Here is a 13,165-nt window from a genome sequence, read left to right on the forward strand (position 1 = left end):
GATAGAAATGGTTGAATAGAAGCCAAGTAATAGAAGTCTGGTTTTCTTTCATTAGTTGTAAAATCTTCATATTGGCCACTTAATATAATTATGGTTCCCAACACAAGGCATGAAAACCTGATAGAAGCACACAGGAACACTTCCTACTTTCACCAAAGGTCTGATCCAAAGACCACTTAGGGAAGCCTTTCAATTCACTTAATGAAATGTACATCAGATTTCTAGAAAGCAGACAGTCAATTCAGGATTTCAGCAGTGGATGTATGCTGCAATAAATATACTTATCCATCTTTATGCATCCTTTCATGCTTGACATTTATACATTCAGTGTATCTCTTTTTTTTTTCATAGATTTTGTAGCCATGTAGCCAATAGCTGATATTAAACTACAGACAATACATTAGAGAACAGTAATTAAAATCTGGAGTAAAAGAAGCCTGATGAAATGCTACTTTTAGTGGTTATATTATATTTAAATAAAATTATACTAGGGTTGATATAGGTCTTATTTTTGACAGGCTAAGAATTTTCCAAGACAAAATTAAAAGAATTATGTAGGGAAAACTGCACACTATTTTATGCCATCAACATAATTAAGTATGACACAACATAAGGATTATGGAAGGAAACCTAAGGAAATTCAAAATATTTGGCTACTCCAGGCTGCTCCTTCCAACTTGGAGTTTGAATTAATTAAAAGATCAAGTCTAAAACAATAGAAGAAAACCACATACCTAAAAGGATGGTTACCCTCCTAAAAAGTCAGAAAAGACTTTTAGCATAGATTTCCTTCCCGTAGGATGAAAAGAGTTCTAGATATCACACCAACATGACACAGAGGCAGGATCAGCTTGGTTGGGTTCTCTGACCCAGACAGCCTGCAGGAGGAGCATGTGAGAAAGCACTGAAAAGGATTTTATTTTGTTGGGTGTTGCAAGTTTGTCTGTCATTAAGTTGTTAAGGCTCCCCTGTAATCTCATGCATCGCTTCTCCATCTCTGGTTCTTAAGTTGATCCATGGGACACCTGGAGATGACACAAACCTTTTAAACAGACAACTTCCTGTGCACCCAAGCAAGCAAAGAAATATCTGGGGAAATAAACAGCATAAATAAACCCACAGGGTATCTTACATTTTATAATTTATAATAGCATTATGTGAAAGTCATTGAAGTAACACTGGACAAGAAGTAATACTGGACAAGAAGTGCAACTGACCACTAGCATCTTTTTATTAAAAAATTGCATGGTTTTGCTCATTAAAATTTGTTGATTAACATCCTCTAGAGAAGTCTGCAGCACTCAGAGCAAGCCATAGCAATCTGCTTAGACTGCATCACCTGCACTGCCCTGGGCTCATGGGGCAGCCTGGTGGCCCCCTATTTATCTGGCAACAGTGAATGTTTTAGTTGTGCTCCCTCCACTCCCTCCATGTTCAAGCTGCAACATCACACTTTCAAGAAACATCAACAGGAATGACTTTAGAACACTATGACTGTTATCCAGACTAGTCCCTCTACACCCTTCTTTCCTTGTCTCCAAACAGGTGTTCACAGACGAGTGGATAGGCCTGTGTTAAGTCTAAGATAAATAGTGTAATAAGTCACTTCCATGCTCTTTCTGAGCCTGCAGTGTGGTAGAATATCTTTTTTGCTTCCCAAGCTGAGAACCAGTGTTTTGCTTTTGGGTTTTTTTTTTTTTCATAAGGAAAAAGAAAAAATAATTGCTCACAAAGAATAGAATAGTAATTTGTATTAGTTGAAATCATACTATAAAGGCCTTAATTTTCAGGTTTGTGACCACATATGGAAGTATAAACACCAGATGGATATCATAGAAGTGCAGTATACAAGAATAGTTCAAATTTATGCCACTCCCAGTGACATGTCCATAATTAATAACCAGATTCATGAAGTCATGAAGTGGGTGTGGACAGGGTGGGACCTGTATCAGATGTGGTAGGTAGCTTTGTAGCTTTGCTTCAAGTACAAACTGTTTGGGCAACTGCAGGAGAAATGAGTGGTCTGTGCCAGTCCCGCATGGAAGTGGAGCTGAATGATTGAGGACACACCGTGAGTCACATGATGCAGAACCTCCTGGCTACCACTCATGGTGAACAAGTGGAGATTAAAGTCCCCTTGTTTTCCTTTGTTGAATCCCTCCCACTAAAACCCAAGAGATTGTAGCAACAGTCTGGGTGAGAATACATTTATGATGACATTGGTGCTTAAGATTTCACCAACCAAGGTCAGCTAAACACGCAAAACCAACACATGCCACAGTTGACTTACGCAGGAAATAAAATGTGCAAAGAAAAGTAGCTTTCTACCTTTCCTAGTCAAGTTTTCCTGCTCAGAAAAGAGTCAAATTATCCTTACAGCATCTGAACTCATCAGTGGGACATTCTGGCACCTCCTAGCTTCAGTCACCAGTCTTCACATACTCCAGAACACACAGTATACGAGCCAGGCAACTACATCAGAGCTCAAGGGATGGTCAGACCCAGGGAGGGTCTACGAAGGTGTGGGAGACAGGGAAAAGCATTCCAAGCTGGCTGCACAGGTAGCTCCACTTCATACAATGTTCAAGAGTCCAATGCCTGACATACCTCAACAGTGCCCATATTTTGTCCTTTCTCTTCATCTGTCTTTTTCCCAAGCATCTCCAGGAACAGGTATCTTTGGCTTCTGTCATGACTATTTTTTCATTTCTTAAGAGCTGGCTGGGATTTAAAATCCACAAAGATGGAAAAGACTTTTCTTTTTGCACAAACAGATAGATGAAGTCCTAGGATATCATGGCAAGAGGCTAGGTTTTGGAATTAGGTTGCAACTTGGCATCCATTTCCTACTTACACAAGGTAAATATTTCCAAGTGAATCTAAATCATGCATGTAGTCTGTATATAATTAGCTAATGCAGAATCTTTCCTGTTATTTGTGCCTAGTCGCTGGAATTTATCCCCAACATATGTTACTATGGATTCCTTTTTATTGCCTTTTTCAGTCCCTGAAATGGCACATCCCTTTTATGACATATGCTGCATATATATATATATTTTGATCACACCACTGCAAAACATCACTGGGGACTAACTTAAATGCTGTTGACACATTGACCTTTTTTTTTTAAACATGAAATGGACAAGATACATGGGGAAAGACAAGACACCGAGATGGAATATGAGTGACTGGGCACAAATATGAGAATAGGTTTTACAGGATTATGTTAAGTGTCCTTTAGATTGTAGAGATGTCAGCTAATGTAAAACTCTAATGTACCAGCTGCTGTCCAAATAGATCACAAAATGAAAGTCCCCATGCTGAGCAGGGATTAAAATAGAGCAGCTGATGAGTAAGATGCTATTTCTTACATAAATTTCACATTTCATGCACTAAGACATCTCATTGTCAAATATTCGTGGGGTTGCTATTTCCCATGAAAAATCTGCAGCAGAACAAATGCATCAAATCATTTCACTTTTCAGACTTCAAGATTGTTATTTTCGTGCCACACAGAAACTCCCTTTTAGTCTGCTTTGTGATTCATGTGTTCGGCTGAATAACTCTCCTGGAACTCAGAACAAGAGGGAAACCTTCCCTAAGTACTTCCTGTCTTTTTACATGCACTAATAACAAGAGGGAGTCCTCCCACCTTTCCCATTTACAACATGCCAGGCACACCTACTGATTGATACACTCACAAGCCTCAGAAACAGTCTGCTTTTGCTCTGTTTTTAAAATAGCACGATTTTCTCTGTCAACAAAAATGTTGTTTATCTCACATTACTTTGTATCAAAGTAATATTAACACACCACTTAATTAATTGCCTGTAGACAAAGGAGAAATCCTAACTTACCATAAAACATAAAAGATGCACTTCTCTTCCCCTTTTTCCTGTCTACAGCCAATCACAACTTTGAAAGTGTGTTGATCTTAAAACACAGGAGAGAAACGTGGAATATTGTGGGGAAGTACAAACTATGCCATGTGTTTAACCGTGGGAGTTTGCAGGCCTTGCTCCAAGGTGCCCAATGCCATCAGTATGAAACCAATGCTGAAATTTGACTGTGTGAGAATTAAGTAAAAACTCCAGAATGAGGTCTAGTACAGTTACAATTTGAAATGCCAAAAAATAAAAATCACCATCCCACTGTCATATTACAGCCTGTCAATCTGGAAATCCTAAATGAATGGATTCGAATTACACTATCCCCTAACCACGGATTATTAAGCTTTTCTTAAGAGTTATCAGCACTACTGAAAAAAAAATCAAGCCCCTAATTTTTACAGATTGTGTACCTTCTTTTCAAAATATGTGTCCTAAGCATCATGGTTTCCTTGTACTTGGAAAACAAGTAAAATGTTTTGTGTAACTGATGTGAAAAACTAACTCGAGGTGCTGAGTGCCTTACCAAACTCTTCAGAAGGCTGCCATGAGGTACTCCAGTTCTAATTGTGGCTTTGCATCTGACTTATTATGTGGGTGTAATCCTGGCCAACTCATTAATCTCCAGGCCTGTTTTTCCAATCTGTAAAAGGGAATATATTATATGTAATTAATACAGTCTGTGGCTATTAATTAGCCAGTATGAAAAGGAATACTGTTTTGAATGACATTTACAATTCCATCTATACCTTTCTGTTCAACTGATTCTGCTTCTGATTTTCCCCTTAAAACAAGCAAATTAAGGCTGGTTGAAATTCAATCTCTGTTCATTTCATTACCAAAAGGAAAAGTCTTGGTGAGGTTTTTTCCACACCTTCAAGTCAAAGCTGCACATGCTCTTGCTCTGGCTGTTCTGTGAAATTTAGCTTACAGATTTAATAGATTTTGCTATTCTTAAATGAAACTTTATTCCAACAATAAATTAAGCTTCACCCTTCCATAGTGGAGTGTTGTTACTCTCCTGAAATCCAGTAACCAATGCCTAACAGAGCTTTTTTTCTGTGTTCTATGAGACAGATTATATTTCTCATACCATTGTTCAAGTGAAGCTGCCACCACCCTGAAAAAGGATGAAAGATAGATAAGATAAAAAAAAAAAAAAAAAGCACTATAAAATCAATAGCTTTCTTTGTTATGAAGAAACCAATTAATCCCATGCAAAGATGCAGTTACCAATGGAATGCAGAAAATTGTAATACCCCTACCAAGAAAACTCTATTCTGAATCCTGGTATCCTCAACAAATCTTGAAGAAAGGTAGCCAGCAATTTCAAGAGTGTCTTTGGCCTGATTCTCTCCTAACAAAATGGCTTTGAGAATGTTTTATTATTTTTTTGTGAAGGGTGGTAAGAATCTCACACCAGTGAATCCTAGGAAAAAAAGTATGAAATACTGTTGTTTAAAAATGCTGTAGTCTTCAAGACTTTTTAACGTTAAATATTTTATTCATTGCAATTTTATCAAGGTATTTACAATTTACCATGTCTTTCAGGTTCTGACTTCCAGTCTCTGAAAAACAAACTAGCTTCCATATATTTTTAATGAAGTAAAAACTCTGAAGTGCTTCAACCTTCATTAAGGTTGAATCCAGATAAAGACACAAATTCTTTGTCCTGAGCCTTCCATAAAGATTGATAAAATATTGCAGAGAAGTACTCAGAATTTTTAAACTCCCTGGATTTAGCCTAATTTTCCTCCTTAGATTCTTCTTCCTGTTGTTGTTCTGCTGCCAGACAGTGGATTGCCAGCTCTTGAGAGTTCCTATTGAGTCTCTGAATATTAATTGGTGTTCTCAGAGACCACAGGGCTGAAATCAATGATTGTATAAGAATCTTCTCATTTTGTCTGAAATGGGCTTTCAGCCCTTGAAATTATGACAAAGGCTGGGAAGAAGAAGAACTGGTTTTAAGAAGCTCAGAAGGAAGCAGGTACATGAAAAAGTCAACATTTATTGCTTTTTATGTATGATTTTTAATGCTCAAATTAGGAAACATTGTGGTAGGAGGTACACTCTTCAAAGTAAGAAGTGTTTATATAAACAAAAGCAGCAAACCCTAATATTCCCTGGGCTTGGGTTCTGTAATAACTCAAGGATTTGGTGAACTGTGAAAAGAATGAGTCTGCAATAGCTTATTATGATAAAGCTTTTGTTTTGAAGAGGTTTGAGCCAGCCACACATGAGTTGTGACAGACCACAGTAAACAAACCACCACTATGAAGGTTTTTTTGCATCAGCCTGCAAACAGCCCAAGCCACAGTCTCCAGTTTCTTCTGCCCTCATAACTGGGTTGAATCAAGGCACCAGTTCTCTGTAACAGGGTGAGAAACATGGCTCAGTACATCTCTGGGTTGTTTAATGCACAGACACAAGAAGAAATCTAGGTATTCAAGTTATTAAGCCTTGCTAATTTTCTGTGAGCTCTAACTTCTCCTGCTGTAGGTGAGATCCCAGCTTGTATGTCAATTGGAGGAAGAGATTGGATTAAAGGCTAAGACAGGTTAATTAATATTGCATGTCTGAAAAAATCTATAAGCAAACAGCAGCTGTTTAAAATGCTCTAAAGCAGCTGGATCCACAGATAGGTGCTAAAATATATAGCACATCTTGGACGCATTTTGGAAGACATTAAAAAATAAACATGTAAAATACTATCTCCAAACTATTTTACAAAAGCTCACACTCCAAAGACTCAGAGATTTCTGTCCCTCTGTGTCTCTAACTGGGGTCATGAATCATATTTCAGAGGAAAGACAACCAAAACAACAAAGGACTAATTTGGCTCGTTACTTCTGAACATCTGTTCTTGCGGAGATACATCAAGACTGTTTGAAGGAAACCTCTGCCCAAAAAAAGCCCAAACAAAAAAACCCTTGGAGTTTTTGGGTTATCAGTTGAGAAACTAGATTCCTTTTTTTTTTGAATGAAAGTAATTATCTGGATTTTAAAATCAATTAAAAATTGCAGATTCTAAAGTGAAACCACTGACACGGCCTTATTATACCTTGTCTAGGCTGCATTTAAAGAAGATCACACCCACTGCTCTTCTTGACACAAAATCAAAACCCCAAGACCAGGAAAGTGGTTACTGTAGCATTCAAATGTGAATATAGTCAAGAAGATCAGTTGGAATATAGGCTAGTTGTTCCAACATTATATTAATAAAACGTTTTCAGTACCATTGCCACACAGCACACTCTTCCTGTTTTGAAATCATAATTTTAAGCCCAAAAAGGAGTCTAAATTTTCAAGTTAAAACATGGTGTAACCCTTAATATATTAACATAGGGAGGCAGTTAAAATTCTGCTTAAGATCCAATTTGCCTTCTTTAAAAAAACCGGTAAAATCTGAAAATTAATCAGGTCTGAGTTGTCTGGATGAGGAAATGCTTTTGCTGTTGTATCAGACACACCTGCTGCTCTGTCCAACAGCTTCCACAATTTGTGGGGTGATCTCAGTTTCAAGTGCTCCCTCAAGAACCCTGCAAGGAGAAAATATTCTACCTTTGCTCAAGCCTCACTTCTTCTGTTCGCTGTTTGTCTTTAGAAATGTGTGGTAGAAGGGTGGTGCAAACTCCTTTCTGGCAACAGTAGCTGAACTCAGCTCTTGTTAAACTTCAAACTGCCTTAGCTCTTCGCCCTTAAAATTTTAAGGTATAATAGTCACCTATTACCAGCCAACAGAGAGAAATTGTCTGCACTAAACTTACAATCTATTTCAAAGAAAGTCACAGAATAGGATTGATATATATCATCATATGCTGAAATTCAGAATTTGATTAACCAGATGCTATTTTCTTTAATATCTCATGAATAGAAACTACAGTATAAAAACAATTCAAAACAATCATTTACTAGGAAATATGACATATGGCCTGCTAAGCTGCTTTCCTACAGAAATAGCTAAAGATCATCACACTTGGCATCACTCTCTACAACAGTCACTGGGCTCATTAAAACAGACAGTATGTGATTGAGTCCATAAGGAAGATTATTTCTACAGATGGGTAGAAACAATGATCAAAATTACAAAGACTTAGGAGAAAGAAGTAGTCAAGGAGACTTCTCCACCTCCATAACTTCTGTGCAGTAATACAAATCAAAGCAGCACCACTAAAACACTTGCTGGGGAAACAAAAAAAAAGATGCATTTTCTCCTTTTTCTTCATGGTATACATTTGCATCCTGCTAATGTATGGGATTTCATTAAACTCGTTCTGCTGGAGGGTTTCTCCTGATGTGAACAGAAAGCTGGTATCCAGCAGGGGCCACTTGTTGCCTGTGTTTAGTCCCAGGTCAATTGGGTGGAAACCAAAACTTAATGCTGTCATAGGATGAGCCCACGTCCTGTGAGTGGACTGGGATAACCACAACCACTGCACTGGGGTAACCACAACCATGCTGTGATGTGATACTGCTGAAAATCCCCACTTCCCTGGGATCCCCACACCAGCAAACCTTTGGGATGTGGCATCACGGGACAGGAAATGTTAAGGCAATTACAGTGTGGCAACGACAATCTGATGTGGCAACCGTGCAATCACACTTAGCAAGTGTTTGCATTTGAAAGCAGCTAAGTTGTGATTATGTGCTTGCAACATATCCCCTATAGATGCCAATGCCGTGGCATGGACTAGCTAAATTTAGGCTGTAACATGGTGCAGTGGATGGCTTTGCCATGTTCCATCACTGGCCTTGCACAGCCGCAGACCAAAATTAACGCTGGGACGGCAACGTTGCCATAGGACTGTTCTGGGAGAGATGGAGCGCTGGTGACAGCGAGAGCGGGGCCAGCGCCACACACGGGCTGCCCAGACCGGCGGGAGGGAGCCTCGGGGCTGTCACGGGCGGATTCAGGAATGCGCTGTGTGACGAAACACCAACTCGGTGACATGGCACCGACACAAGCACACAGAGCCGGCGGGGTGACGCGGGCCCGGTGCGGCAGCGGGAGCCGGCGGAGGCCGCCGAGGCGGCGCTGAGCTGAAGGACACGGCGGTGCCGAGGTCCCGGGGAGGTGGGTGGGCGGTCACGGCCGGGCCGCGGGGCCTCCCCGAGGGCCCCGGGCGGTGTCCTGCGGGAGGGCGGGAGACGCTGTCGGGGCAGCGCCGCCATGACCTTCACACCTCGCCGCGTGACGTCACGGTCAGCGGTGACGTCACGCGGCAGTGACGCAGCGGCGCGGGCGAACCCTACCGGCGGCCGCGGGGTGGCGCGGGGGAGCGAGAGGCAGCCTCGGACGGCAATGCCCGGGGAAAGCGGCCGCGGCCGAGACGAACCCTCCGAACCCTCCGCGACCCCTCCCCGACCCCGCCGCCATCGCCACATCCGGGTCCCCAGCGGCTCCTCACGGCCCCCCCCCCTGCCGCGCGCCGCGGGGCGGGGTCAGCGTTGCCAGTCCGCGCTCCCCATTGGCCTCTGGCGCGGAGCCGCTCGGGGATTGGCCCCTGCTCGGGGGGGCGGGCGCTGCCGTCTCCCCGGCCACCCATTGGCCCGGGCGGGCGCGGCGCCGCTCTCCCGTTGGCGGGCGGGCGCGTCCGGCGCGGGGCCGGGGGAGGGTGCCATTGGCTGGAAAGTAGGTTAGTGGTGCGCCGTCGGGTGGCAAGCCAGGCGGAAAGTAGGTCAGGGACGGGGGGCTGCCGAGCCGGGCGCGCGGCGCTGCCGAGGGGGCCGCGACCCCCGCCCCGCCCCTCCCTTCGGCCGGGCGCGGCGCGGCGTGGGGCGCGCGCGGAGCCCGCGGTGAGCGCGAGGGGCGGCGGGCGGGGGGCGCTGGGGGGGTCGGGGGGGCGTGAGGGGAGAGCGGGGGGGCCCGGGGGGTGCGAGGGGAGCGCGGCCCCGGCGGAGCCGCCGCGCCCCGGGAACAGCGGGATCGCCGGGATGGGGGGGAGCGGCGGGATTGGGGGTAACCGGGGCGGGAGATGGGGGGCTCTGGGGACCCCCCCGGCGGCGGTGCGGCGCTGTGTCCCCTACCACCGGGAGCCGGGACCGCGGCGTGGGAGCCCCGGCCGGTGCGTGGCCCCGCCGCTGTGGCAGCACCGGGAGGGGGGAACGGGGCTCGCAGCCGGGCCCGGGCCCCGCCGTGGGCAGAGCCGGGCCGGGGTCCCGCCGCGGACGGGGGGGGCCGGGCCGGGCTGTGCCCCTGCCCCGGGCCGGGGGGGCGGCGGCGGGTCCCACGGAGGGGTCGGTGCCCCGGCCCCGCCACCGGAGCGGCCCCGTCCGAGCGGGGTCTCCGCCGGTCACCCCAGGGTCCGGGGAGGCCCCGCGTGAAGCCCCCCAAGCGAAGGTGGTGCTTGGGAATTTGGGAATTCCCGTGGATGTGTGGCACGGTGGCCGGTCCCGCCCGAGGGGGGTTCGCTCCGTGGGGAACCCGCCCCGTTCCCGGGCAGCCCTCCCGGTGCTGGGGCCGCGTCTGACACCTCTGAGCGCCTGGGCTGCCGCGGGGAGAAGGGATGCGTGGAACACACACCGGGAGCGCCGAGGCGGCTTCCCGAGATCGGGATTTTTGCGCTTGGGGAGGCAGGAGGAAGAATCGCTTTGCATTTTTAATTGCCGGGGGTTTCTGTTACTCCAGTGCCTCGGCTATAACAGTTTTGGGAAGGTTTTGGTACTTGGAAAATAACGGTGAAGGAACAAGTGGGTGTGTTTCCTTGCCATGGAAGCAAATATGCTCGCATGAATTTTAAAGTGCTTTCTCGGTGTGCGAGGTAGAAAGGGTCAGCTGCAGGGAGCGATCGTCTGCTGGGATAATTTCGAGTCTAATCTTGTCTCAAAATTCAGTATTTAAGTAGAAATTTTTAAAAAATGCTGTAACTTCAACATTCAAAATACTGTGTTTCTTTTTTTATTAAGCTAAAAAAGTACCGGTCCTGCCTGTTCAGTATATCTTTTCTTTAATCAAAAGTGCTTTTTAGATGGGATTGACTGATAATACACGGGCTGCAGGTTTTTTTTTGTAGGGGAGAAAAGAAAGGATGTTTGTTTTAATTAGCTGTAATTCTGGCTAACTGTCTCTGTAAACGGTCTTGCAGAAGGCTGAGGTTAAACTCTGCCCTCCCAAGAATGTATGTTTTGTATCCTCTAGGAATATGCAAATGTAAATAGCTCTTTGAAGCATCAGCAGCTACAGACCTCTCAGTCTGGTTATTCTAAACCACAGTTGCTTATTAAGGGGAAAGGCTCTACTACTTCTGACTTCTGTGGGTTTGTGTTTCTCATGGCCATTCATGGTTTTTGATGCCTTCTTGTATGTAAAATAACCTCTAACCACAACTTTTTATTGGATTAATAGGCTGCTTTATCCTGTCTTCCTTTCCGTGCTGTGTGTTCCCATTGTCTGTTTGGATACCAGCTGTGGTGTGAGGGGCTGTGTAGGCTTGGGGTCTGTAAAAGAAGTTCCTTGGGAGAGTGCCCAGGCAAGAGGGGATTTCCACAGAGAATGTGAGGAGAGCTGTTTGGTTTGGCTGTCAGTAAACTAAGGTGACTGTAACTGGAATTCCACAAAGCTGGAAGTAGGATCTGCTGCCATGTCACTGTCACCATGGGCTCCCAGGAGACCTGCTGTATTTGGGGACCATTGCTTGGAATGTATTAGGAAGGTGATGTTTGTAGGGGGAGGGGTTTTTTTCCTTCAAATACCTACTCTCAAAAAGTCTTTTGGAAAACCAGGAATAAGAACACTGAATTTATTTGGCAGAGCTCAAAGTTGCACACAGTTCCTTGATACTGTGCAAGGCAATGATGACAAAGCTGAGGACAACTGTGGTGGCTGCAGCCTGTGTGCCATTTTTCAATGGCACTGATAACAGGAGACATGCAGGTTAATCAGTTTACAGGAATGCAGAAGCTCTGTTTTCCAGCTCAAATTCAATATTTTACACTGTTTTCAGCATGGACCCAGTTGCCTGTGTGGTTACACTTTGGCAGGAGGGACAGGAGAACCTGAAGGAATACATATTTTTAATCTTGCAGAGCTGTTTGGTTTTCAGTAAGTTGACAGAACTCAAAGAATACTTCAGGTTTCTCTATTTACTTTGATACATTAGACATGGTTTGAAACTTTAATTTTTGTCAGTCATCACAGCCAGAGAACTTCAGCCTGAAATTACTGATTTTGATAAGTGCAGTAGCTGAGATGACACTGACTGGATCTCAGCACCAACTTTTGAACTTAGTTGTTGGAAGTTCTGCTTGATAAACCCATGGAAGTTACTGGGGAGATATGGAGGTGCTTGAAGATGAAAATAAGGTGTTTTATGGCATTTCCAAGTGCATTTTCCATCTGGGTCTTTCTCCAAGAGTTGTTAAGATAGATTTCAGATGATGGACTAAAGTAAAGCAGAGGTATACTCTGCCTGTGGGAGATGTGTATGAGTATGTATCTGTATGTGTCTGGTAGTCTGGAACTGCAGTAGTTCCAGGTTTAGTTAAATCCAATCCAGACTGGTGAATTTTGTGTACTCAGGTGTTACATAGTTGGAACTCAAAGCGTTGAATCAGATCACGAAATGATGGACTTGCAAAATGAGAATGCTTTTCTTCTAAAGAATTGGTGTACTGAGTTATTTTAAAAGCCTATTGAAGTTTTGAGGGGTTTTTTTGGTGTGAGGAAGAGATCTCCACTGCAATTATCCAATTGTTTTTATCTGTATTTAATGACTTTGAATGTTGTCAGATAACCTGTGATGTATATCTGACTGAACTTCACCTTGAGTGAGGTGCACATTGGGGTGAATAACTCACTGGCATGAACTACATATTGCACCTGCCTTTTTTTACCTCAATTTGTTGGAAAAATGCAGTGAGGCTACTTATCCAAGGCCCAGACTTCATCTCCTTGGAAACCTGATCTTTCACCAGATGTTGAAAAATGTAATTTCTCTTTTAATCCATCTCTGCAGAAGAGTACAGATCAAAACAGCATCTTCAGGCTTTGTCAGCCTGCAATATTCATTAACTAAAAGATACAGTCTGGCATTTCAGCCCTTGCCCCAAAGAAGATCGATAGTTTCTGTTGTGTTTGGTGTTATTTCAAATTTATTTTTAGCCGTTGCTAAAGTTCCTGGTTTACGGTTTAATTCAGTTCAAGAAGTGGCTGACAATGGATTCTTCAGGTGTAAAGTGCAGGATTGTTTGTGTTCACCTTTCTTCTCCACGTTTGGGTCATGTTTGTGTTCACCTTTCTTCTCCACGTTGATTCGGGTTGTCCTCTGTCCTTTGCAGCC

General features: G+C 44.1%; 1 protein-coding gene and 1 long non-coding RNA gene across 6 annotated transcripts in view; one reads left to right on the forward strand and one right to left on the reverse strand.

Annotated features, from left to right (window-relative positions):
* Positions 1–932: 932 nt before the first annotated feature.
* Positions 933–8,944, reverse strand: LOC127478350 (uncharacterized). Its single transcript, XR_007907199.1, has 4 exons — positions 7,449–8,944; positions 5,153–5,316; positions 4,414–5,007; positions 933–1,089 (listed from the first exon to the last, which is right to left on the reverse strand). It is a non-coding gene; the product is annotated as an uncharacterized LOC127478350 (long non-coding RNA).
* Positions 8,945–9,487: 543 nt separating this feature from the next.
* BMAL1 (basic helix-loop-helix ARNT like 1) overlaps positions 9,488–13,165 on the forward strand; it is a 51,083-nt gene continuing 47,405 nt past the window's right edge. For 2 of the 5 annotated variants that reach the window (XM_051803817.1, XM_051803822.1), the window contains exon 1: positions 9,553–9,683. The gene's annotated coding sequence lies outside the window, so the exon portion shown is untranslated. The other 3 variants (XM_051803820.1, XM_051803818.1, XM_051803819.1) reach the window with 3 other exon arrangements.

The sequence above is a fragment of the Manacus candei genome, unplaced genomic scaffold, assembly GCF_025592945.1.
Source record: "Manacus candei isolate 608988 ecotype Guabito, Panama unplaced genomic scaffold, ASM2559294v1 h1tg000060l, whole genome shotgun sequence".
Taxonomy (NCBI): Eukaryota; Metazoa; Chordata; class Aves; order Passeriformes; family Pipridae; genus Manacus; species Manacus candei.